The sequence below is a fragment of the Phycodurus eques genome, chromosome 4 (genome assembly GCF_024500275.1).
Source record: "Phycodurus eques isolate BA_2022a chromosome 4, UOR_Pequ_1.1, whole genome shotgun sequence".
NCBI lineage: Eukaryota > Metazoa > Chordata > Actinopteri > Syngnathiformes > Syngnathidae > Phycodurus > Phycodurus eques.
Genome location: NC_084528.1, coordinates 17930181 through 17954907, shown reverse-complemented (window position 1 = coordinate 17954907; position 24727 = coordinate 17930181). Strand labels below are relative to the sequence as shown.

Sequence of the window (24727 nt, the reverse complement as noted above, 5' to 3'; positions counted from 1 at the left end):
GATTTGGAATGGTACCAAGATTGACCTGTGAGAGGCAGCAGTGGCATCCAGAATGTTAGAAAATAAAAAGCTAGCCTAGTCGTTAGTTTACCTTGGCTGTTTACACAAGCCTGTTTTGATTGTTTATTTACAGGACAACAGATTTTTTTGGGGAGAACATTAATAAAAATGCTAACGATGTTTTAGTTTAAATGCTGAAAAAATTGAGCTCACTAGTGTTCCGTCTGGGCATTCACAACTACATCACAACTAATCGATAATGGCAGGATGTAGTTGTTAGTGTTTGTGCTAATAATGTCTTTATTCGAAATCGCCTTGACCTAGAGCACTATCTTTATCATGTATCTATGCTATCGATGTACAGTGACAGGCAGAACATTTAAATGCTCTTCCACTAGATGGCAGAAGGTACAATTAACCTGTGTGTCCACTCTATGAAATTTATGTTTGGTGGTGCGCCGTGAGATTTTTCTAATGTAAAATATGTGCCTTAGCTGGTGTGACATGGAGTATAAAATAAGTGTTTGACAGTGATAATACCAGCTCTGTAGGTGGAAAATTGTTTTGTTGACAAAACAGAACACAGACAAAAGACGGAAAAATTCCGCCTTTTAAAGGCACTTTAAAGGTAGCTATTGAAGGTTTTGTCCAGGAGGACAAGCAGTTGGTACCAACTGACATTGCCAACTACTGCCTTGACATGCATGTTTTCATTGTTTTTTTAATTAAAAAGCTGTGGTCTTGGTTTTACAACAGTCCAGACAAGTTGACACGCAGTCACCCTTGCATTTTCATAGTAAACTTTCAGGGAGTCCTCAGTTTACGTCAGTCCAGACATGTGGCTTTGATGTTCCGAACACCATTTAATGTACTGTTTGCGAAGCGGCGTAGGAATACGTGGTCACAGGCACAAGAACGCACGCTCAGTTACCGCCAAACTTGTTTTTTAAATTTGATTTCATTATATTTATGGCCTAGACATGTTTTCCCTGCAAATATTTACTGTAATAATGACTTCTGCGTAAGCGTAGAATGGTGATACACTACGCCATGTTCCTGACAAAAGTACAAATTTGGGTTATACCGGAGCCACCGTGTCGTCATAAACGGGGGAACCCCTTTACTGCGTTGTTGTAGTAGTAAAGTTTTTTGCTCTGTGGGGTTTTACTTGTTTCTTTCACCATTTCACCTGCCACCACCCAAAACCACTATATTGACACTCTATAGGGGTAGACATATATATTAATAAAAATGTGGGGGGTGGGGGCATACACACTCCTGCTTCTGTACAAGGGCTGGACCCCTCTGTCCCTTTGTGTGCTTGTAAAGAGGGACAAGAGAGGAGTCGGAGAGTCAGGGGGCCAGTCGCAGGAATGACTAAGTGACCGCTCTCTTTTTACGTGCTCATGTTCTGTCCATTTCACTGTGGCCCCTCCCCTGCCTCCCCCTCTTTCATCCTGTTTCGTTCCCCCTTTTTTCAGCCTGGTTAAATCACCATGGCTGTTGGCCTCACGTCCTGTCCTCTACCTCTCTCCCTCCCTCCTCTGTATCCTTGCATCCTTGACAGTAGCGGTCTGCTTGCCAAAGTGTCTGTAAGACGCATTAAGCCCCATAAAAGCCTAGTTTGTGGTGGCACCAGTCAGAGGTAGTCTACAAAAGTGACTTTAAATGAGCCGGTGATTACCCTGGAACATGGGATACATCGAAGTGGCCTGGAGAGTATGAGACAAGGCCGCAGCGGCTTCTTGTGCCAGTCTCTTAAAAGAAAATGGAAGAGAAACTAATATTTGCTTGTCTCACCCTAAGAGCTAAAAAGCCTACCTGAGTGCAGACGTGGCGACACAAAGTTGCAAACCCAAATTTCCTCAAGAGCCAACCCGCTCCCCTCTCTGTCACCCCTCCACCTAATTGGCCGCATGCTGCCTTGAGTGACAAGTGTAATCATCAGTCAAATTATGAGGCGGGGGGACAGCAGAAGGTGGTGCTGGGGGGGGTGAAAGGAAGTGCTTTGATCAAACATAAAAATGGAGGGGTGGGAGTACCAACAGACAAAGCTACATGGAAACCTGCTGTCCACACACCTGCTGCTTCACAGAGCAGCAACATTAGCAGCAAGTCACCAAAGAGCCACATACACTGCTAATGGTAAAAAGTGTATTGATTGCCTTTCACATGTAAATGGCATTGAACTTGGCCTCGGAGCTTTCCCCCCCGCTGCTCTTCAATTCAATGTGACCTCACAACGCCAACGATCACAATCATGTGAGCAAAATACGGTGTGACGCGTCGCATCACGTATTAATGGAAATGTGTTTTGTGTTGTTTGTGTTGTTTCAGTGAGTTCTTGAAGAATGTGATGAAATAGATATTCACATTTTGAGATTTTCCATTGTGGGGCCGTGCGTAGAAACTCAGCATATGATATTGTAATATTTATTAACAGTAACGGCAATATTGCAATACAGCTATCAAGCCAAAATCAATCTGGGAGGAAATACATCTTCGATGCATCACAATAGTTGTTCAACATTAAATCAAAGTACAGTAATGCCAGTTAGCTTCATTTTTGACAGTGTTGGCGACTTAAAACACAGGGTAGTTTTTTTAGGTATGTCGATATTGACAGGGCTTAATCAAAAATCGATGGGGGAGGATTAAGATCCATGATGCATCACGATATTAACATTGATTACAGTAATGCCAATTAGCTACATTTTCTACTGTGTTGTGACTCCAAATGCAGAGTAGTTTTTAGTTATGTTGATTTTTTTTTTTGCTGATATTTTACCGAAAATAGTCACACAGTGATTAAGCAAAAATCGATCAAGGTAGGAGGTTGGGGTGGACATCTATGATGCATCACTATACAGGAGTTCTTAAACATACACAAGTAATGCGGAGCAGGACATTTTTGACGTTGTTGTGACTCACAATATAAAATTGTGTTTTATGTATGTCCATATTTTGCAGTTGTTTTACCAACAACAACAGCAACACGAGTAAGAAAACTTCAGGATGTTTCTTAACCATTAATTGCTAATACTGGACTTTACTAATACTGCCAATACCTTTTCACGGAACTGTATCAGACAGTGGTACCTTGACTTAAGAGTGCCCCAAGCTATGAGTTTTTTTAGCCAAAATTCAAGGTACAAGCAAGCTTCAGTCAAGTGAAAAAAATACAGCAATTAATGTGCTGTAATACCCTCACAAACAGTCAAACACCCAGATACATAATGAGAAGACTTGCAAGGACTCCAGGCTACTCCAGCTCCTGACGTCACTCACTTGGCTTTGCCCCCTAAAGGGACACCAACACACCACAACACATCCAACAGACGAATATACAGTACTGTGAAAAAGTATTGCCCCCCTTCTCAAATTCTTATATTTTAGCCTAGTTTCCCCACTTTAATGTTGAAGATCATCAAACAAATGTAAATATAAGACAAATATAACTCAACTGAACATAAAATGCTGTTTTTAAATAAATTTAATTTATTAAGGGAAAAAAATATTCTAAGTTATCTGGCCCTCTGTAAAAAAAGTAATTACCTCCCTTGGTAAATCATGAATTCATTGTGGCTAATCACATTTTTGGGTTAATTTTCACTTATCACACCCAAGCCTGATTACATCCAGACCTGTTCAATCAAGAAATCACTTAAACAGAATCTGTCTTAACAAAATCAAGTTGGATGAAAGATCTAAAAATGCTGCAACAAAATGACATGCTCAAACGAAAAATAAAGTATTTGACATCTATCAGAAATAAGAAAAGATTTCTATAATATAATATATATATATATATATATATATATATATATATATATATATATATATATATAATATAAATAAACTATAATAATTTGGGAAGGGGGCCAATACTTTTTCATGGCACTGTAATGCTATAGTAAATGCAATACTAAGCGTGGGACAAAATATCAATCATGTGATATGTCGTACACTATCATTACGTCAACATTGCATTGCTATCCAATCTCTATCTCTTTTTCGCTTAATACAAAATTGCATTTTTCACGATTTCTGCCATTCTAATTCACCACTCCCTTCATTTCATTTTTACAAAGAACGGAGCCAACCGACATTGCTTTTTTAAAATGAATTTATAGGAAATGTCCCGTGTGTGTGTTGTCTGTAAAATATCTATAAAAATATCTACATACTGTACCTAAAATAGCTACTCTCTGATAAACCATGCCTAGGGCCGGAATTAAATTTTTTTTGGACACACTTTGTTAACGAGAGCAGACGCTATACTTTGCCAGTGCGCTAACGAGGTTTACACTAATTAGGAGTGCTGATGAAGCGCTTTGATTCCCCGGCTGTGGTGGCGTGCTCATTAGCGGCAAGCTAGCCGCAGCCCCAGTCACATCCTATTAGGCGGCTCAGTGTACACTCTGAATCAGGAGTGGGAGATTAAGCGGAGATGAAAACGCGCTGCTTACGTGCACGCTCAGGCACGCACACGCACACACACACACACACACACACACACACACACGGTTCTAAATTCGGTCCACAATGTGCTCACTACTATAATGAAGTTTGAACATGAAAATTCCTCCTTCAACTACAGTTTGAAAAATATACTAATTATTGTGTGTTGCATGTAGCATGACATATCTGCTGAGGAAAGTAGTGATTCACAAGTCATTTTTAACACAACACTGTATGAATATGGTTACTGTATTCTAGATCTTACAGTAGAACCTAGTGCTGGAGCTGTGGCTGATAGCAGTTCCTGCTTGACTGTGCCATTTTATTTTACTGTTCTCCCAGCATCCGGTAAACGGCTGAAAAGTGCATTGGTAACTCTGGCTCTCCTTTCCCACATGTGAGGGCATGACACTAACTACACTGTAAAACACAAAAAATATTGCATAAATGTAAGATGGTGGGGGAGGGGAATATTGTGCAGAAGTTAACCCGTCTTTAAATGTGTAAAAAAAACAAAAAAACTTCTGACGACCATCTGACTTTTGGCCAGAGGGAGGGTACACAGTGGACCAGTCACCAGCTCATCACAGGGCACATATAGACTAACAATTATTCACACTCACATTCACACCTAAGTACAATTAAGTCTTCAATGTCTATCTTTTTTGCAATCTGGGAGGAAGCCAGAGTACACGGAGATAACCCATGCAAGTACAGGGAGAACATGCAAGCTCCACACAGGTAGTGGAGAAACCATCAAAATAAAAGCAGCAACATGTTTTGACAAATGTTTCAGCTTAATCATCCACATGACTACTGGGGATCATGACATTGAAACACTCGCTAACATTGGACAAAAGTACTTGGACACTGAAAATAGTGTTGCATACGCTGCAAACAGCTGTTAGTTCCTTGATGCTGGCTAATGTGAAGACTAGCGAGATGTTCTGACAACATGCTGACATCGCACATGCCTATTATTCTTCAGGATTGTTTGACATTTATGGTGAGGTTTATTTTACCTGATAATGTTGACTGTGAGTGTCCCCAATGTTTTCCCCGCCCCACTCCATCAAGACACCCCAGCTATATTGCTTTTTTTAATTTTATTTTTATTTTTTTAAAAGCCCTCATGTCGGAAAGGAGAGCCACACTTGCGATAAAATTTCAGCCATTTTCAATACATGGAATGCTGGCAGAACAGTAAAATAGAAGCACAATGAGCATGCAGGAGCTGCTTCCAGCCACTGCTCACTTGGGCTGTAATGATTCTGTATCGGAAACTGAAAAGTCATGGTTCTCACATTCATGAAACTGTGTTGTCTTAAAAACGCTAGCATTGTGATACGCTTTTTCGTCAGTGTGCCTATACACACACCACATTCAGCTGTGCTGTATGTCGCCTCCTTACATAGTTTTATTTCAACCTGTCATTACAAACATTGGCCACTGAGCTGCACAAGTGAGCGACAATGAGTCATGGGTCGCGATGCCACACTCACTTCGGATGCCAAATAATTGAAAACACTGGTTAACGAACAACAATTGCAAAAAGAGAGAAAATTAACACACATGAAGTCTATTAACACTATTAGGGGATAACTAGCACTATTGGGGAATAATTGCCACTAATTAACAAGAACACAGCGTTCTTACAACTATTTACAAAGCAGCTCAGCATGCTGGGAATTCCTCAGACGCTACAATATAATAATAATTAATTCATAGTTATTGTTAATTTGAAGTTAATTATGAATTATTAAGTGATCACCCCTGTGGCTACTGGCTAGCTAGGCTACTAAAGCTAGTTCAACTAACCACACAAGGAGAGCGGAAGTAAGAAACACAGCTAAAGTCGAGGAACGTAAAGGCCGATTCAATCGCAATCACAGCTGATGGACGGACGTTCCGTGGCGCTGTGTACAAGAGACATACTGGAAGCGGCTGTGTCAGTGGAAAATCGGCAAGTAAAACGCCCTCGTTCAACGTTCATTCATGACCAGGGACAATGCTAAAATCATTGCTAATGCTATGCTGTGCAAGTGGCTGGACGTGAGTTGCTTCGTTCACACTGTTAACCAGAGAGTGCTGGGCGTGCAGTTCGGTGACTCCTGGCCAGAGAGACAGTAAGAGAGTTCCTCTTAAAGGCACATACATGAACACAGACACTAGATTGCACAGTAATTTCTGTACATTCTGTTTAAATACGTTTACAATGTGTTAAAGAAATGTGTTTTAGTAAGTGTAAGTCTGTTTAAAGCATGTGGGATGTGTAAAACTAAAAAAAAAAAAAAAAAAAAAATTCTTGTGGCGGATCTATTGAGGATTTTTACCGTTTTCGCTGGTGGGGCTGTAATGTATCCCCCACGATAAATAGGGGTTCACTGTTGTGTTAAATGAGTAAAGTTTAGCTTTATTATCTTTATATATATATATTTTTTTGTTTCCTGTGGAACCTTTTTCAACTCCTTTTGTGGTATTTTCCTCATTTCTGTCCATTGCCTTTCTTTCTCTGTCTGTCTCTGTCTCTCTCTCGCCATCTTTTGTGTGATGGAGTGATTATTGAGTACGTAGCTCCCGTGTTTAACGCCGCTTGATGAAGTCTGCCTTTGTCCGTCTGCGCTAACCTGTCGCAACCGGGATATCGCTTATAGCAAAATCAATACTTAGATGTTGAAGAGCGAGCGAGCCAGCGAGATGCCGGGACGAGGAAGGCATGCGTATACGCGTATGTGTATAGGTAGATAAACCAAAAGAACAGGAAGTAGGAGCAGGAGTGGCACGGAAGGGAGTTTGAACACTTGACCCCCTGCTGCTGCTCGAGTGTTACGGCTCCGGCGTAAATATGCATTTATATGTATGCTCCCCTTGGCTGAGGGGAACTCTGATTGTGTGTGTGCATGCGCGTGTGTTTTTAAGACGGTGATTCCCAACCAATGAACCCCGGTCCTCAGAACTGTGAGGTAGATGTGCTAACCAGTCGTCCACCGTGCCTCACTGATGAAAAACAGTTTAACGCTTTTGCTCCATAACTGATCAGTTATGGAGCAACATAACTGATCAGCATAACTGATCAACTTATCAGTCCAGCAATTATCTTATCAAATCTCTCAGTTCACTTTACATGGTCTTTAAATATGTGCCATGGCTCAATAATGTTTGGGGAATCACTGGAGCGGCAAAACCATGGAGTGAAAAGTGCTGCGAAGATCACGGGCAGGAGAAGGGGCGACACTGGGAAGGCCAGGGAAGGAGCAGAGTAGTAGAGGTGCCGGTGGGAGTGTGCGTGTGTGTGTGTGTGTGTGTGTGTGTGTGTGTGTGAGAGAGAGAGAGAGAGAGAGAGAGAGAGAGAGAGAGGCACAGCTGGGAAATGAGAAATGCAAACCTCCCCCCCTACCATCCATCCTTCTATCCAACCCTGTACACACAGACAGACACACACACACACAGACAGACAGACACACACACACACACACACACACACACACACACACACACACAGGATCACCATCTCTTTATCCTCCCCTCAGGAAAGAAGGGCTGGCGGTGGGATAGGAAGAGACGAAGAAGGGGACAGATAGTCACATTAAAATTCATGCCTCCCCCCTCCCTCCCTGCCTTTTTTGTTTTTTTTATTTTTCCCTGCTGAAAATCAATAGTGTTTACTATGAATGAGTGCAAGAGTGGACAACAGTAGTGCCAGGGGGACAGAGAGACAGACGGAAGAGGAGGTGGAGGAGGATGGGTGACTTTATTGCAACGGGCAGAAGCACCAGAGGCCAAGGTTAAAGACCAGCTGGGGCAGTGAGACAGAACAAGAGACGCACTAAGTAAATTCAGCTGTCTTGTAAAACAGACATAGTGCTCCTGTAAATGCATATTCCGCTCGCGGGCTATCATAATAGTGGAATATGAATCACAGTCCAACCTGGCTTGTAATTACCCATGTCGTTAATAGCCCAACTTCTCTGTATACGATTTGGCCGCCCTTCGCGAGAGACGTGCGCCTTTTTGAAATAACAATAACAGACAAAAAGCACATCAGCACTCACACACAAATGCACAACACGCACTACAGAGTGGCTCAATAATACAGACGCTCTTATCCTCGAGAGGTTCACGATGAAGCTGACGGGTGCCTGCACAACATGCTTGCTCACATTTTTACCCTTGGTTACATGTTGAATCTGAATCTTCTTTTTAAGCAATTTATTTTCTTCTTTTTTTCTTTCTTCACTGCATTTCAAACATCACAGCTTTTATTTTGTGTGTGCAAGAAACCCCATTACGACTGCGTTGACATTTTGTGGAAATGAGTAAAATATACATTTTTAAATGACAAATGTCCATAAAATTTGGTGAGTTACAATTGTGTGAAAGTGTTTGCCCCCTTCCCTGATTTCTCATATTTTTGCAGGTTTGTCACACTTAAATGTTTCCCGTCATAAATCAAATTTAAATATTAGTCTAAGACAACACAAGTAAACACAAAATGTAGTTTTTAAATGAAGGGTTTTATTATAAAGGGAGAAAGAAAATCCAAACCTACATGGCCCTGTGTGAAAAAGTGATTGCCCCCAAAACCTAATAACTGGTTGAGCCCACAACACAGTCCCAGACCACCGGATTACCACCATCATATTTTACTGTAAGTATGATGTTATTTTTCTGAAATGCGGTGTTACTTTTACGTCAGATGTAATGGGACACACACCTTCCAAAAAGTTCAACTTTTATCTCATCAGACCACAGAGTATTTTCCCAAAGGTCTTGGGAATCATCAGGATGTCTTCTGGCAAAATTGAGATGAGCCTTAATATTCTTTTTGCTTAGCAATGGTTCTTGTCTTGGAACTCTACCATGCAGGCCATTTTTTCCCCTGTCTCTTTCTCATGGTGGAATCATGAACACTGACCGTGACTGAGGCAAGTGAGGCCTGCAGTTCTTTGGATGTTGTTGTGGGGTCTTTTGTGACCTCTTGGATGAGCTGTCGCTGCGCTCTTGGGGTAATGTTGGTCAGCCGGCCACTCCTGCGAAGGTTCACCATTGTTCTATGTTTTCACAATTTGTGGATAATGGCTCTTACTGTGGTTCACTGGAGTCCCAACGCTTTTAAAATGGCTTTATAACCTTTTCCACACTGATTGATCTCAATTGCGTTTGTTCTCATTTGTTCCTGAATATCTTTAGATCTCTGCATGATGTCTAACTCTTGAGGATCTTTTGGTCTACCTTTGTCAGGCAGGTCCTACAGTATTTAAGTGATTTCTTGATTGAGAACAGGTGTGGCAGGAGGCCACAGGCCTTGGTGTGGCTAGAGAAATTGAACTGCTGTACAACCCCAATTCCAATGAAGTTTGGACGTTGTGTTAAACATAAATAAAAACAGAATACAATGATTTGCAAATCATGTTCGACCTACATTTAATTGAATACACTATAAAGACAAGATATTTAATGTTCAAACTGATCAACTTTATTGTTTTTAGCAAATAATCATTAACTTAGAATTTTATGGCTGCAACACGTTCCAAAAAAGCTGGGACAGGGTCATGTTTACCACTGTGTTACATCACCTTTTCTTTTAATAACATTCAATAAACGTTTGGGAACTGAGGACACTAATAGCCTTCTGGCTAATTCTGGCTTTTTTAACCATGTGTACTTCATGTGTTTTATGAAATTGCATTGTCCCCTTTCAAAAATAAACTGAAACTGAAACTGAATAGTTGAAGCTTTGTAGGTGGAATTCTTTCTCATTCTTGCTTGATGTACAGCTTCGGCTGTTCAACAGTCCGGGGTCTCCGTTGTCGTATATTACGTTTCATTATGCGCCACACATTTTCAATGGGAGACAGGTCTGGACTGCAAGCAGGCCAGTCTAGTACCCGCGCGCTTTTACTACGAAGCTGTTGTAACACGTGCAGAATGTGGTTTGGCATTGTTTTGCTGAAATAAGCAAACCAAATAATGCTGGTTTTCGGCCTTGCCGTTTACATGCAGTGATTTCTCCAGATTCTCTGAACATTTTGATGATATTATGGACTATAGATGATGAAACCCCTAAATTCCTTGCAAATGTACGTTGAGGAAAATTTTCCTTAAACTGTTCAACTATTTTCTCACGCCTTTGTTCACAAAGAGGTGAACCTCGCCCCATCATGTGAATGACTGAGCAATTCACTTTTTCCACACTGGGCCATGTAGGTGTGGATTTTTTTTCCCTCCCTAAATGATAAAAAACATAATTTAAAAACTGGATTTTGTGTTTACTTCTGATGTCTTTGCCTAATGTTTAAATTGGTTTGATGATGGGAAAGATTTAAATGTCACAAACATGCAAAAAATGAACAAATCAGGAAGGGGCAGACACTGTGCTTTATGTATTTTTTGAAAGGAGCTAAAAGTTGATGAAAACTGTTCTCCACCAGGTTGAGCAACTCCACTTTATCTTCTCTAAACATCTGGTGGAATACCAGATAGGAGTAGCACAATGGCAATTTTGAATTAAAGCATGAAATCGTGATGCACAAATTGTTTGTTTTCTTTAGGTTCTATTTAATTATCACTTTTTTTTTTTAATTTTTAAGTACAATACTGAAGTGTGCAATTCTTCATATTAAAACATTTTTGGGCGGCACGGTGGATGACTGGTTAGCAGATCTGCCTCACAGTTCTGAGGACCCGGGTTCAAATCCGGCCTCGCCTGTGTGGAGTTTGCATGTTTTACTCGTGCCTGCGTGAATTTTCTCCGGGTACTCCGGTTTCCTCCCACATTCCAAAAACATGCATGGTAGGTTAGTTGAAGACTCTAAATTCCCCGTGGGTGTGAATGTGAGTGCAAATGGTTGTCTGTTTATGTGCCCTGCGATTGGCTGGCGACCAGTTCAGGGTGTACCCTGCCTCTCGCCCGAAGATAGTTGGGACAGGCTCCAGCACGTCCGCAACCCTCGTGAGGATAAGCGGTACTGAAAACAAATGAATGAAAAGCATTTTTGATGGTGTTTTTGAGGGGCTGGAATGCATTAATGATTTGCGATACGGGTGCTTTGGAGTTACGAGCATGGTCACAGAAAGAATTAAACTTGTAAGTCAAGGTACTACTATACCGTAATTTAAATCTCGGAAGACTCATATGACTCAAATTATCCAAATTAACACCTGAAAAACTGTTGCGGACATTCAACTACACCCACACCTCCTTCCCATAGTGGAGTGTTTGTATTGTTTTGTCAGTATTTTTTTTCTTGCTACTTGTCTTTCTTTGCTGTCACTCTCACTGTTGAGTGTAATGTATGTAATGCTCAAACGTGCCCCTTGTCCTTGCGCATGGCGAGCCGTGCAGGGGAGCGATACGGTGTATATATTCAGGCATCTCATGCATTATGGAGAGTGCAGGTGAGTGAGAGTAAGCATCTGAATGTGAACGGCCGCTACGTGCGCAGGGTTCAGGGCCAATCTCAGCCGCAGCCCTTTTATTATTACCATAGTGCCTCCATTTCAAATCAGCCTGTCAAAAGCCACGACCATGTTTTATTCAGCGACTGATATTGATCACGTTATGCATACATACAAATCAATAGAGCATACCCCAAGCCGGACCTTTGATATGCTAATGATGCCGCTTGCTTGCATAACCACAGCCAAGCTGGTTTATGAAGTATATTGATGTAAAATATGTCCACGTGTAGGCCTGTCACGATAAAAAATTTTTAAAGACAATATAATTTCCCAAAAATTATCACGATAAACGAGATCAGTTTTTTTATGCCTCTGAAATAATCCATCAATCATCATGAAAATTTTGCTAAACGAGTTGAGTTGTATCATTAATGCATATTCATATTGTCAGTACCTGAGTTCAATATGTACCGATCATCTAATGCGTAGCAAGCATAGCTATTAATGTTAGCTCACGACAGCCCACTCATTCTCTGGTCCAAGCTACAAGAGACGACACAATAATTGACATTTTACTAACGTCTTTAAGGAAACCAAACTACATCAACAAAATATTATCTTGTTTTTCCTCGTTTCATGGTGATTTCAAGTAGTAAACTGTTTTTTGTTTTTTTTTTTTTAATCAGTGAGGTCGGCCACTTGATTAGGGACAGCGAGCAAGACTGCAGCCAACCAGGCTTGTCATCTGCCGTGCTTTTGCACACTAAACATTTAGAACTTGTATCCCATATGTAAAAGACGGTTTTGTGCTTTGTTTGTGGAAGGCTAACAAATATAATGCAGAGGAATGTTAAATACAATGAAAACTGATCATTTAGGGGAAGCCAGCAACAGCACCAGAGTCATTGTTTTATTTAACTCGCCCTGAGAGCGTAGCAATCATACACACACACATCAATGATCGACAGTAGCGCTTTTTGTTCGCTGAAACTTCAACTGTTTTATCATTAACTGGCAGATAGATAGTGTTGACAAAAATCTAACCCTGATGCCATGGAAGTACTTGCGGTGGCAGAAACCCTACTACTGGCTGAATAAAGTGTGCCACTGAGGTTTTGCTTAGTAACGTTAACTTTCCCATGTTTGTGTTAATTGGGGCCTAACGCACACAACAACTCAGAGCGAAGCACTAACGTTTTAAATGACATCGTCGCGGTGGAGCGAGTTGTTTAGCTCCATAAATTGCTAGGTGTTTAGCTCGCGGGCTAGGTGGTTAGCTATCGCCTGGGCTAGAACACATAATAAACAGTGAGGTTTCCCTTAAGTGTCTTTGTTGTGTGAATCAACGTGCTGCACATGGAGCAAGGCTATGGAGTATTGCACGGAGCTAATACCGTCAAGAGTGTACCGGTCCGCCGGCGTTCCATGAGCGCACAAGCGGCTAATGACACAGCTGTCCAACTCTGTAGGCTGAACAAAAAGAATGAAGAAATAAACTGGTTCTATAAAGTGTAATTTATAGCTGCAACAATCGGTTAAGTGAAAATTAATCTAGCTATTAAACTATTTTGATAACCTGTTAATCCTTTAGAGACATTGTTTAATTTAAAGGTCCCATATTTTGGCTATTTAGACCTCCATAGAGTGACTCTAACATGAACTTAGTATAAAAGTGTCCGTTTCATTTCACATTGTTTTTGTCATACGAGTGTCCAGAAAGTGTTTGAGCCAGTTTTATATCCGCTTTGTCCATATTTGGCTAAGACCGCCCCATTTCCTGTAATTTGTTGCTTCCATGTCGAAGACCCACTTGTGAGAGCACACGTGTTTATGTTGACAGCGCTGGCTCGGGAGCGGAGAAGTTGGCGCTAGTGATGAAGATAAGTTCGAGAAATTCAAATGACCTGATTTCAGGCCTCTCGGCAGAAAAAGCATCTGGAGCCCAGGATAGTGTGGACGATTTTAATTCATATTTCACATGTTTGCTAGAAGTACCATAGAGACGATATTTTACCCCGAATACTAGCAAATGCTGGTTTTGCAAAATACGGGACCTTTAAACTTGTCCAAATCCTCAGAACTTCAGGCTCTCGACAATAAATATTGTCAGATTTCTGTAGTCCTCCATGAAAGCAGACGGATTATCTTTGTGTTGAATCAATATATGACATTTGCAAACATCTGCTTTTACTTTGGAAAATAATCATCAAAATTTTTGCCTGTTTTCTGACATGTTATGGACCAAACCAGTAACGGAATCAAAATCAATTTGCGTGTGCATTTTCTGCACCGTCATTTTGAAATGTCCTGATTTTTTGTAAAAAGGATGGAAATTAAAGTAAAAATAAATTGATTCATTGAATAATCGAAAAAATAATCAACAGATTAATCAAATATGACTAAAATCAATAGTTGCAGACCTAAGGTCTAGTGATGTGCGATTGCGTGATATGCTGATGTCACTCATTTCAAATTTCTGTGACATTTCAGGCATAATCTTCCTGAAAATTGGAGAGTTGAGGTTCCACTGTACAGAATTTTACACACATGGTTTACTGTATCTGTTTAGATGCTTTGACATCGTCACCCAATCTGTGTTGAGGGCAGGCCGGGTTTGGCACTTCCCCCCAAATCCACTCTTCCAGCGTCTGGTCTGTAGACGACCACTGTCCACCTCCGTGCATTAAGATCGGACGCATCACTTTAAGAGCTTTTCTCTGTCCATGGACATGTTTTCCCCCATCAATATGCCATCATGTGTTAACTCTCAGAACCGAGGCCACCTCCACCTATTGCTCATTTTTGTTGTTGCTAACCATCGCCGCTGTACTAAATCTCCTGGAGTGCTTGAGAGGTCACAGTATACATGTGGGGGTGGGGGAGGACATTGTAGCTGTGATGGAGCTTGCGTTTTCATCCCATGTTTCCCCAATGGAACGCGAAGAAGGTAAATTACTTATCTTTCCTATTTTGGTGTTGATCAGCCCTTCATCAACTGTCTTAAACCTTGATTATTTATTTTTTTCTCTTTCCCGTCTAGCTGTCTTGTCCGGCAATCTCCCTCTCGAGCTGTTCCCTTAGCGACCGTTTCCAAGGTGCGCATCCCCAGGGGCACAAGGGTCGAGTGATGTCACGCATGCATAACTCCACACCTGTAATACATCTCTCCCACTCCTGTGTCCAAAAAACCCCAAGCCCTTTTTGAAAATTTAATCCCTGAAGCCAGTTTCACTTCGCCACATGAAATTTGGTAGACGTGTCAGTCATAAGTAGACCCCAAAAAAAGTCTCAAGAAGCCATTCCGGAAAAGACACAGGAAGTCATCCATTTTGGTTGAAAGCGGCCATTTTAGGGTAACTTTGGCCGTTTCCAGGCAGGGGTCGTCTAAAAGCAAACTTGCCGGAGAGATTTTGTCTGATTGCCACCATTATGGAACTACAGTGGCACCTTGACTTACAACTTTAATTCGTTATGTGACTGAGCTCATAACTCACTAAACTAGTATCTCAAATTGTGTGTGAGACACGGGATGCTGGGCGGTTATTGTGGCGTATCTAAAGCTTGCTCGTACCTTAAATATTTGGCTCTGATCACAGAGCAAAAAAATCGACCACATGTCAGCTCATAACTTGGAAGACTCATGAGCTTGGTGCACTCTTAATAACAATGTGATAAGCTTTACCAAAAATGACAACTTGTCAAAGTACAGAGTTGGGTTTTAACGAATATTTCAAATTTTGAAAATCGGATGATAGGTTGTGGCGTAATTGAGTTTTCTGTGATGGAAAAAATTGCCTTTTTCGGGAATGTTTTTGTGTATATCTCCTATAGAAAAGCTAGTCAAATTCGAGTAAAACAGTAAATCTTCATTATTTCTCAACATACAGTATCTCCTTGACACATTCATTTTGTCTGTTACTTGGGGAACCCTTTCTCCGATTGGCTGAAAAGTTACAAGGGTCGCGGGCGTGCTGGAGCCTATCCCAGCTATCATCAGGCAGGAGGCGGGGTACACCCTGAACTGGTTGGCAGCTAAGCGCAGGGCACATAGAAACAAACAACCATTCACACTCACATTCACAACTACGGGCAATTTTAGAGTCTTTAATCAACCTACCAGGCATGTTTTTGGGATGTGGGAGGAAACCGGAGTGCCCGGAGAAAACCCACGCAGGCACAGGGAGAACATGCAAACTCCACACAGGCTTGAACCCCAGTCCTCAGAGCTGTGAGGCAGACGCGCTAACCAGTCGCCCACCGTGCCGCCTGAAAAGTTTCAGTTATTGTTAAATATCCACCAATGGCTCATACGGGCTGAAATTCCAAGATGTCGAGTCTTCAAAATTACTCTGACGTTTAAAAAAACTTGACATAATTAGCACAAATGGAACATTATTGGAGAAAAGAGCAGTGTAGAATAGGTCATATACTGAATTTGTTGTGAATTTATAAAGAATTTTAGAGGCCTTAGAAATGCTCATTTCATGTTTTTTTTAATGTTTTTTTTTTTTAATTTAATTTATTTTTAGAAAATTCCACAAAGATGGAAATCAAGGTACCACTGTTAATGTACCAGGCAAAGTGTGTTGATATTGCTTAGAAGTAGGGATGTACAATAACTGCTTTTTACCACTGATACAATAACCGATAACCTGCTGCTTCTCCAAGCCAATACTGATACCCGATATCTTTTTTTTTTTTTTCCAATGGTTTATATCAGTAGTCTTCAATGTTTTCCAGGCCAAGGACCCCCAAACAGATGGGAAGCTGGAGCGCGGATCCCCTACTATGTATATTGTATATAATTGTGTTTTATATCAAACTGGTTGTATAACAGAATGCCTTTTGTTCATATATATAATATAATTAAAATTGAAATCGTATTATACTATCATATCATGTGTCATATGTATTCACCATATATAATGTAATATGAGAATAAAAGTGCCTTTTTATTGTAAAAATATACAAGTACAATGAAATTGAGATGATATGCAATTTATTAATGTTAATGTATTATTTTACAATCAGTACTATAGTATTGATAACTCAATGAACTTCTCTCTTTTTTCATTCTCAAATTTGAATAATACCCAGATTTAAATATTAATGTTTTTTTTTTTTTTTTGAAACAATATAAGAATGGGCGTGGGGCGGGGGCTGGGAGGGTCGCTTGCTGGAGAGCAAGCCGGCAGACGCGCATCATTAGCGGATACGGACTCGCGTTGGCCCCGTCGATGCAGGAGGGCCATTGTGTGTTTTGTTGTTAATGGAATTTGTAGATGATCTAATTTATTGCCCAGTGCACGAATGGTGCCAAGGAAGATGTGAAGGAGCATTGTTCTGCACGGATTAGCGTTTAATTTAGCTGTTAGCCCACCATGACAAACCACCCCTGCTTGCTCCTCTGTCGGCTTGAGCTGCTAAGCGAGTCCGCTGCTTCATAGGCTGCCTGGTCTTGCCGGCAGCAGCTCTCCAAAGGACGCAAGCATTGTAGTTTCGAACTCAAAGTTACTGGATGCTCGTAAATTCAACAAGTGCTGGTGATCATATGCTAATTTATTCCAGGTATTGACTATTTTCGGTGTTGAAGGTGAAGCATCTTGGTGAAAATATCCATGACTGTCCCAAGCCAATGCAAACAGCTGCCCCTGGTGACCAGCATGCAGCTGAATGATACGGCTCTTGTTATCAGTCCAGCTTTTTTCGGTATTGACCCATGAGTGTGACGTCCTTTTTTTCTCTTAATATCGGGCCGATAGTTAGCAGTCCAATAGTTACGTGCATCCCTACTTCGAAGATGTAAGCATGCTGTGCCACTTAAAAGTGGCCCGTGCATCCTTTGAGCTTTACAAATGAAAAAAACGATTCCCGGAGCCAGAGAAAATTCTTCAGTATTTTTTTTAATCGAATTACTGGAGTACTCGTTGCAGCCTTACAGCATATATTGTGGAAATATTTGCTTGAAAAATTGATAGATATGATTAGAAGAGAAATGGCGCGATAGACTTTCTTCTATTGTCTCCTCGATATACTATATCGCCATATCACCCAACACTACCTTGAAATACATAGGAAGTCACCCATTGTAATTTTAAGTGAACATTTTAGATTCAAGTTGCTCTTTCCAGGGGTCCTTTAAAAATGCACTTGTCTTAAGAGATTTTTTTTCAGTTGCTCCGAAATTTGACCACAGCAGCAACATTTTATGACTCTCCATAAAACACAAAACTCTTGCCAGAAACCAGACATCCGCCGGAATTTTCTGAAAATTCATCCCCTAAATACTGTACATTTTTATTGGTACTTGGTAGGCATGTTTATCATCAAAAGACCCACATAGGTCTTAGAAAGCCATAACCAAAAAGGCAAAGGAAGTCTGACATTTTGGTTTAAAGCGACTGTTTTTGGGTCATGTTGGACATTTCCAGGTGTTGTTCAAAGGTCAAGTTGTCCTACAGATAAATCCAATTGATACCAAATTTGAACAACGAGGAATTGTAGTTTTTGTTATTACGAGTGGGCTCCTGATGTGCAGATTTCCTCCAAACTGTATAACTAGTCTGTATACTTCCATTTGAAGTTCAGTTTGTTTTTGATTTTTTTTTCTTCCTGTCGTGGAGCAGTGACACTTCTCTTCTCCGTGGCAGTGTAACTCCCTGTGTCCACAGTGTACATGACGCTCTACATCTGCTCCATGTTTAAAAGGTTATTTGTCAAATCTGACATTTTCTGCCCTTACCAAAGGTTTCCTCAATATCCTGGCCATCTTCCGCACCCTCATCACCACTAAATCAGAATTTATGTTTCTCATCTATTTGTTTGGCTTTTGTATAAACCCTTCCTGACAATACATGTCGCTTCAGTGCCACAACATATCAGGAGGAATGTAGGCGGCTGAATGCTATCATTGTGTAATGTCCAATACACTACAATATGACAGATGTGCCTCACTAGTGTGCCTTTGTGCGTCTGTTTAGGTTGCCTGGGTAGTGAGTGGAATCAAGAATTTCTAGAAATGTCACTTGTAACTGGAAGATTCACTGCACACACACACACACACACACACACACACACACACACGCACAAAGAAGTCAGGCTATGATAATAATGCATGTGTGTGTGCAGTTTCGGATTTGCAGCAAGTAGAGAAAATGTAGATGGTGGACTCTGAATGGATAAAAGAAAACAGTTTTTATTCAGTCCACCGTCGAGATTTTTCTCTACTTCACAACTCATACATTAATTGAACTGTGCAGATAATATGCTAAACATTATTAATTACTGCAATTATTTTTAGACTAGTGTAATTATATTTTAAGTAATTTTTATTATGGTAATCTCATGCTGCCTATACTTAAAAATAAATAAATAAATAAATAAAAAAAAGAAGCTCTAATGCAATTGAGTTGATTGTCTCCAAACTTTTCCAGTAAATTAATTTCCTCAAATAGTGGCTTTTTATTAGTGGCAATTTATTTAATTAGAAGTTTGAAGGCATCTGTAAAGCTGCCATTTACAATTGAGGATACGATAGGGAAGTCCACAGCATTCTGAAGCAAAAGCTGCCAATCGAGTAGCGTATACCGTATGATAATGTTGTACAGTATATTATAGTGCAGTGTATATTATTGTGCTGTAAGTAAAGCCTCTTTCACACAGTGATCTTGCAAAATTGGCACATAACAGTTGATGCCTTGTGTACAGATACAGATTGCCTCAGTTATGGCCCTGATAGTACCTAGCGCTACTACTGCTGAAAATTGGTGGGTTACTTTGAGAACCCCTTTGCCATCATTTTCTTCTGCCTTTTTTCCGTGTTGCTGTTGTGTATAATTGGCACAGACACTGTGAAAATGCAGCCAGTGGGAAGGGGGATGTTTTTAAATGAAAAGTGTGTTCTGTTGCTGCAACAGAAGATCCAGCATTTCCTTGCCTTTGCATTTTACATCGTTATTGACACTGTACCCCCAATTAATTCCCAGGATAAATGAACACCTTATGTCAATTAGACACCTACCTTGAGAGCTGTCATTACATTTCACTATGACATCTAATACCACCATGTGTCGATGTAGTCTGTATACAGACCTTTGATTTCATCTGTAAGGCTGAAGTTCACAATTGAACACATTGTTTCTATGTGCCCAGCATTCCGGAGCAAAAGCTATGAACGGGTAGTGTACACAATAATATATATAGCAGCAGTTTCACAGATAGTGAACAATTCCTAAAAAAAAAAGGGTTCAAACTGTTTAATCTAACGCCCAGTTGAAGCTTACTGAGAAACTAAACATAAAACAAAGACATTTTCACATTGTGTATTTAAAACAACCACAGTCCTTTGCCTTAGAAACGTCCACTTAGCTTAGTGCTAACAAAAAATGAAAAGCGCCATTGACAGTCTAATGAAGAACATCTATGTATGTGGTGTTTTTATGCTTGAAGCAACAAATATTTGAACACTAACGGTGTGTCACCACATGTAGACAGACATAATACTCACAGGCATGTATTCTTGATCCTCTTCGAAAAACTACCAATATTACAGCAGCTTACTGAGTCCCTGACAGTAGTTGTGAAACTCTTTTTTTGTGTTTGCATGACTGCATCATAGTGCCCCCCTGTGGCCAAGTCATGCACACCAGAAGGAGCCACAATTAATTAATCATGATGCACAAGCTGTTTAATTCTTTATCCGTCCATCCATTTTCTGTACCGCTTATCCTCACTAGGGTCGCGGGCGTGCTGGGGCCTATCCCAGCATATTCTACTCAATTATGTTGTAAACCAAAAAAATTAGGAAAACAATGCCAAAAACCGAAACACTAAAAGAAATTATTATACCAATCAAATTGCATATATGGGTATGACTGCAGAGCTGCCATCCTATTGAAACTTACTTCCAGAACAATTTGTCTGAATTTCCATCCATCCATCTGTTTACTTTTGCTTATCCGAGGTCGGGTCGTGGGGGCTTAATCAGGGAAACCCAGATTTCCCTCTCCGCAGCCACTTCCTCCAGCTCTTCTCGAGACGTTCCCACACCATGTCGTCCCCGGGGCCTTCTTCCGGCGGGACGTGCCCGGAACACTTCACCAGGGAGGTGTCCGTGGGGCCTCCTAATCAGATGCCTGAGCCACCTCATCTGGCTCCTCTTGTACTTGGAGGAGCAGCAGCTCGACTCTGAGCCCCTCCGGGATGACCAAACCTCTCACCCAATCGCTAAGGGAGAGTCCGGACACCCTGCGGAGGAAGCTCATTTCGGCTGTTTGTATCCACGACCTTGTTCTTTTGGTCATGACCCACAGCTTGTGACCATAGGTGAGGGTAGGAACGTAGATCGATAGGTAAATCGAGGGCTTCGCCCTTTGGCTCAACCCCTTCTTCCCCATGCCAGACCGATACAGACCCCGCTTCACTGTAGAGATACTTGAACTCCTCCACTTGGGGCATGATCTCTTCCTCGACCCGCAGAGGGCACGTGACCCTTTTCTGACTGAGGACCATGGTCTCAGATTTGGAGGTGCTGATTTTCATCGCGGCTACGAACCCCTCCAGTCAGAGCTGAAGATCGTGGCTTGACGCAGCCATCAGAACCAGATCATCAGGAAAAAGCAGAGACGTAATACTGATGTCGCTAAACCAGACCCCCTCAGCGCTTCGGCTGTGCTTAGAAATTCTGTCTATGAAGGTAATGAACAGAATCGGTGACAAAGGGGCAGCCTTGGGGGAGTCCAACTCTCACTTGAAACGTATTCAACTTATTGCCAGCAACGCAGACCAAACTGGTACCCCATAATCCTGCCGCACCCCCCACAGGACTCCCCAACTCACGGTTGACTCCTTCTCCAAGTCCACAAAATACATGATGACTAGTTGGGTGAACACCCATGCACGCTCGAGGACCGTGGTGAGGGTTTAGAGCTGGTCCACTGTTGCCCGGCCAGGACGAAAACCACATTGCTCCTCCTGAATCTGAGATTCAACGGACCCTCCTCTCCTGAACCCCTGAATAGACCTTACCAGGGAGGCTGAGGAGTGTCATCCCCCTATAGTTGGAACACGCCCTTTCTTAAAAAGGGGGACCACCACCCTGGTCTGCCAATTCTGAGGCACTGTCCCAGATTTCCACGCAATGTTGAAGAGGCATGTCAACCTGGACAGCCCTACAACAACTCCAGGCAGATCTCATCCACCCCCGGGGCCCTGCTACCGAAGAGCTTTTTAACCACCTCAGTGATTTCAACCCCAGAGACAGGAGAACCTACCTCAAAGCTCCCAAACTTTGCTTCCTCCTGGGAAGGCGTGTTGGTAGAAATTAGGTCATCAGAGTGTTCGGCCCACCGACTCACAACGTCCCGAGTTGAGCTCAGCCTCGCCCCATCCCCACTGTACACAGTGTTGATGGTGCACTGCTTCCCTTTCCTGAGATGCCGGATGGGCGACAAGGATTTCCTCAAAGCATCCGGAAGTCGTTTTCAATGGCATTACTGAACTCCTCCCACGCCTGGGTTTTTGACTCAGCGACCACCAAAGCCACGTTCCGCTTGGCCAGCCCGTACCCATCGGGTGCCTCCTGGAGTCCCACAGGCCAAAAAGGCCCAATAGGACTTATTCTTCAGCTTGACGGCATCCCTTACAGCTGGTGTCCACCAACGGGTTCGGGGATTGCCACCACGACTGGCACCACAGTCACCTTACGGCCCCAGCTCTGGTCGGCTGCTTCAACAATGGAGGTGTGGAACATGGTCCACTCAGACTCAGTGTCACCCACCTCCCCATGGGCGAAGGCTGGAGGTTGGAGTTGAAACTCCTTCTGACAGGGGACTCTGCCAGATGTTCCCAGCAGACCCTCACAATACGTTCCAGGGCTCACTATTATTGCCCACGTGAGCGTTGAAATCCCGCAGCAGAATGAGGGAGTCCCCAGCAGGAGCACTCTCCAACACGCCCTCCAAGGACTCGAAAAATTGTGGGTACTCCGAGCTGCTGTTTAGTGCATAGGCACAAACAACCTGAAAGCAGAGGGAGGCTACCTTTTCGTCTACTGTGGTGAACCCCAATGTACAGGCATTAAGCCGGGGGGCAATCAGTATGCCCACACCTGCTTCAGCGCCTCTCACCATGGGCAACTCCTTAGTGGAAGAGAGTGCAACCCCTCTCGAGGAAACCGATACCAGAGCCCAAGCTGTGTGTTGAGCTGAGCCTGACTGTGTCCATTCGGAATTTCTCGACCTCGCACACCAGATGGGGGCCCGCCCTTGACCGCCGCTCAGCTCACACAGCACCCGACCCCTTTGGCCCCTCTCACACGCGGCGAGCCCATAGGAAGGGGAACCCACATTGCCTTTTCGGGCTGTGCCCGGCCGGGCCAGATGGGTGCCGGCCCAGCCACCAGGTGCTCGCCATCGAGCCCCACCTCTGGGCTTGGTTCCAGAGATGGGGCCCGGTGACCTGCGTCCAGGCAAGGGAAAACGAGATTCAATGTTGTTTTTCTTCATAGGGGGGTATTTTAGCTGTGCTTTGTCTGTGTTCCTCACCTAGGACCTGTTTGCCATGGGTGACCCTGCCAGTGGCATAAAGCCCCAGACAACTTAGCTCCTGGGATCACTGGGACACACAAACCCCTCCACCACAATAAGGTGACGGCTCCAGGAAAGGCTGAATTTCCATATTTTTAAAATTGTCAAGAGCATTACCGCGGGACAGTTATTGAGCTATATTACGTAATAGAATTCTGCATACTGTTCAATTGCACAACATAACCATTACTCTATAATCATTAATAAACTATGGGTTCAGTGTACAGTGGGTACGGAAAATATTCAGACTCCGTTAAATTTTTTACTCTTTGTTATATCGCAGCCATTTGCTAAAATCATTTAAGTTATTTTTTTTCCTCATTAATGTTCACACAGCACCCCATAGTGACAGAAAAAAAGAAAAAGTGAAATATCACACAGCCATAAGTATTCAGACCCTTTGCTAAGTATTTAGTAGAAGCACCCTTTTGCGCTAATACAGCCATGAGTCTTTTTGGAAATTATTTTGGTGTTGGTTTTTTTCACACCTGGATTTGGGGATCCTCTGCCATTCCTCCTTGCAGATCCTCTCCAGTTCTGTCAGTTTGGATGGTGAATGTTGGTGGACAGCCATTTTCAGGTCCCTCCAGAGATGCTCAATTGGGTTTAAGTCATGTCTCTGGCTGGGCCATTCAAGAACAGTCACGGAGTTGTTCTGAAACCACTCCTTTGTTATTTTAGCTTTGTGCTTAGGGTCATTGTCTTGTTGGAAGGTGCACCTTAGGCCCAGTTTGAGGTCCTGAGCATTCTGGAGAAGGTTTTCGTTAGACTTTACACTGATCTGATTAGTTTGATCGGTATCGGCCGATAATTAGCATTTCATGCTGATCGGGCGATCGGCTTTCATGTCATAATTCGCCGATCAGATCAATGATGTCATCGATTAGCTCCGCAAAAGACATTTACTCCGCAGTCGCGTATGAATCCAAAGGCTAGTTGTTTTTTTTTAGCCTTGTCACATCTTGTGCATAGTACTGTAATTATCTGACGGCCAATAAAGTTCTTTTCAATCTTGTCAGTTAAAAAAAACATCGGCGTGGGACTATTTTGCGGCATCTAAGACAAACAACACATAAGTTATTTGCAGTCTGTGCACAACTGAAGTACGTCGTGGGGAATGTCATCTAAATGCTTCAACACAACAAATTTGATCGGGCACCTGAAGAATGTACATGAGGAGGAGCATGCCACGTTCAAGCAGCATGGGAGAAAAAAAAAAAGAAAAGCCATACGGACGCAAACTCTGGACAACACCCGTCCATATAGCCGGGACAGCGCGA

At 42.2% G+C, this 24727-nt stretch overlaps 1 protein-coding gene across 1 annotated transcript in view; it reads left to right on the top strand.

The window, feature by feature from the left end:
- The window catches only part of pou2f2b (POU class 2 homeobox 2b), a 92888-nt gene that overhangs the window by 12299 nt on the left and 55862 nt on the right, over window positions 1–24727 (top strand).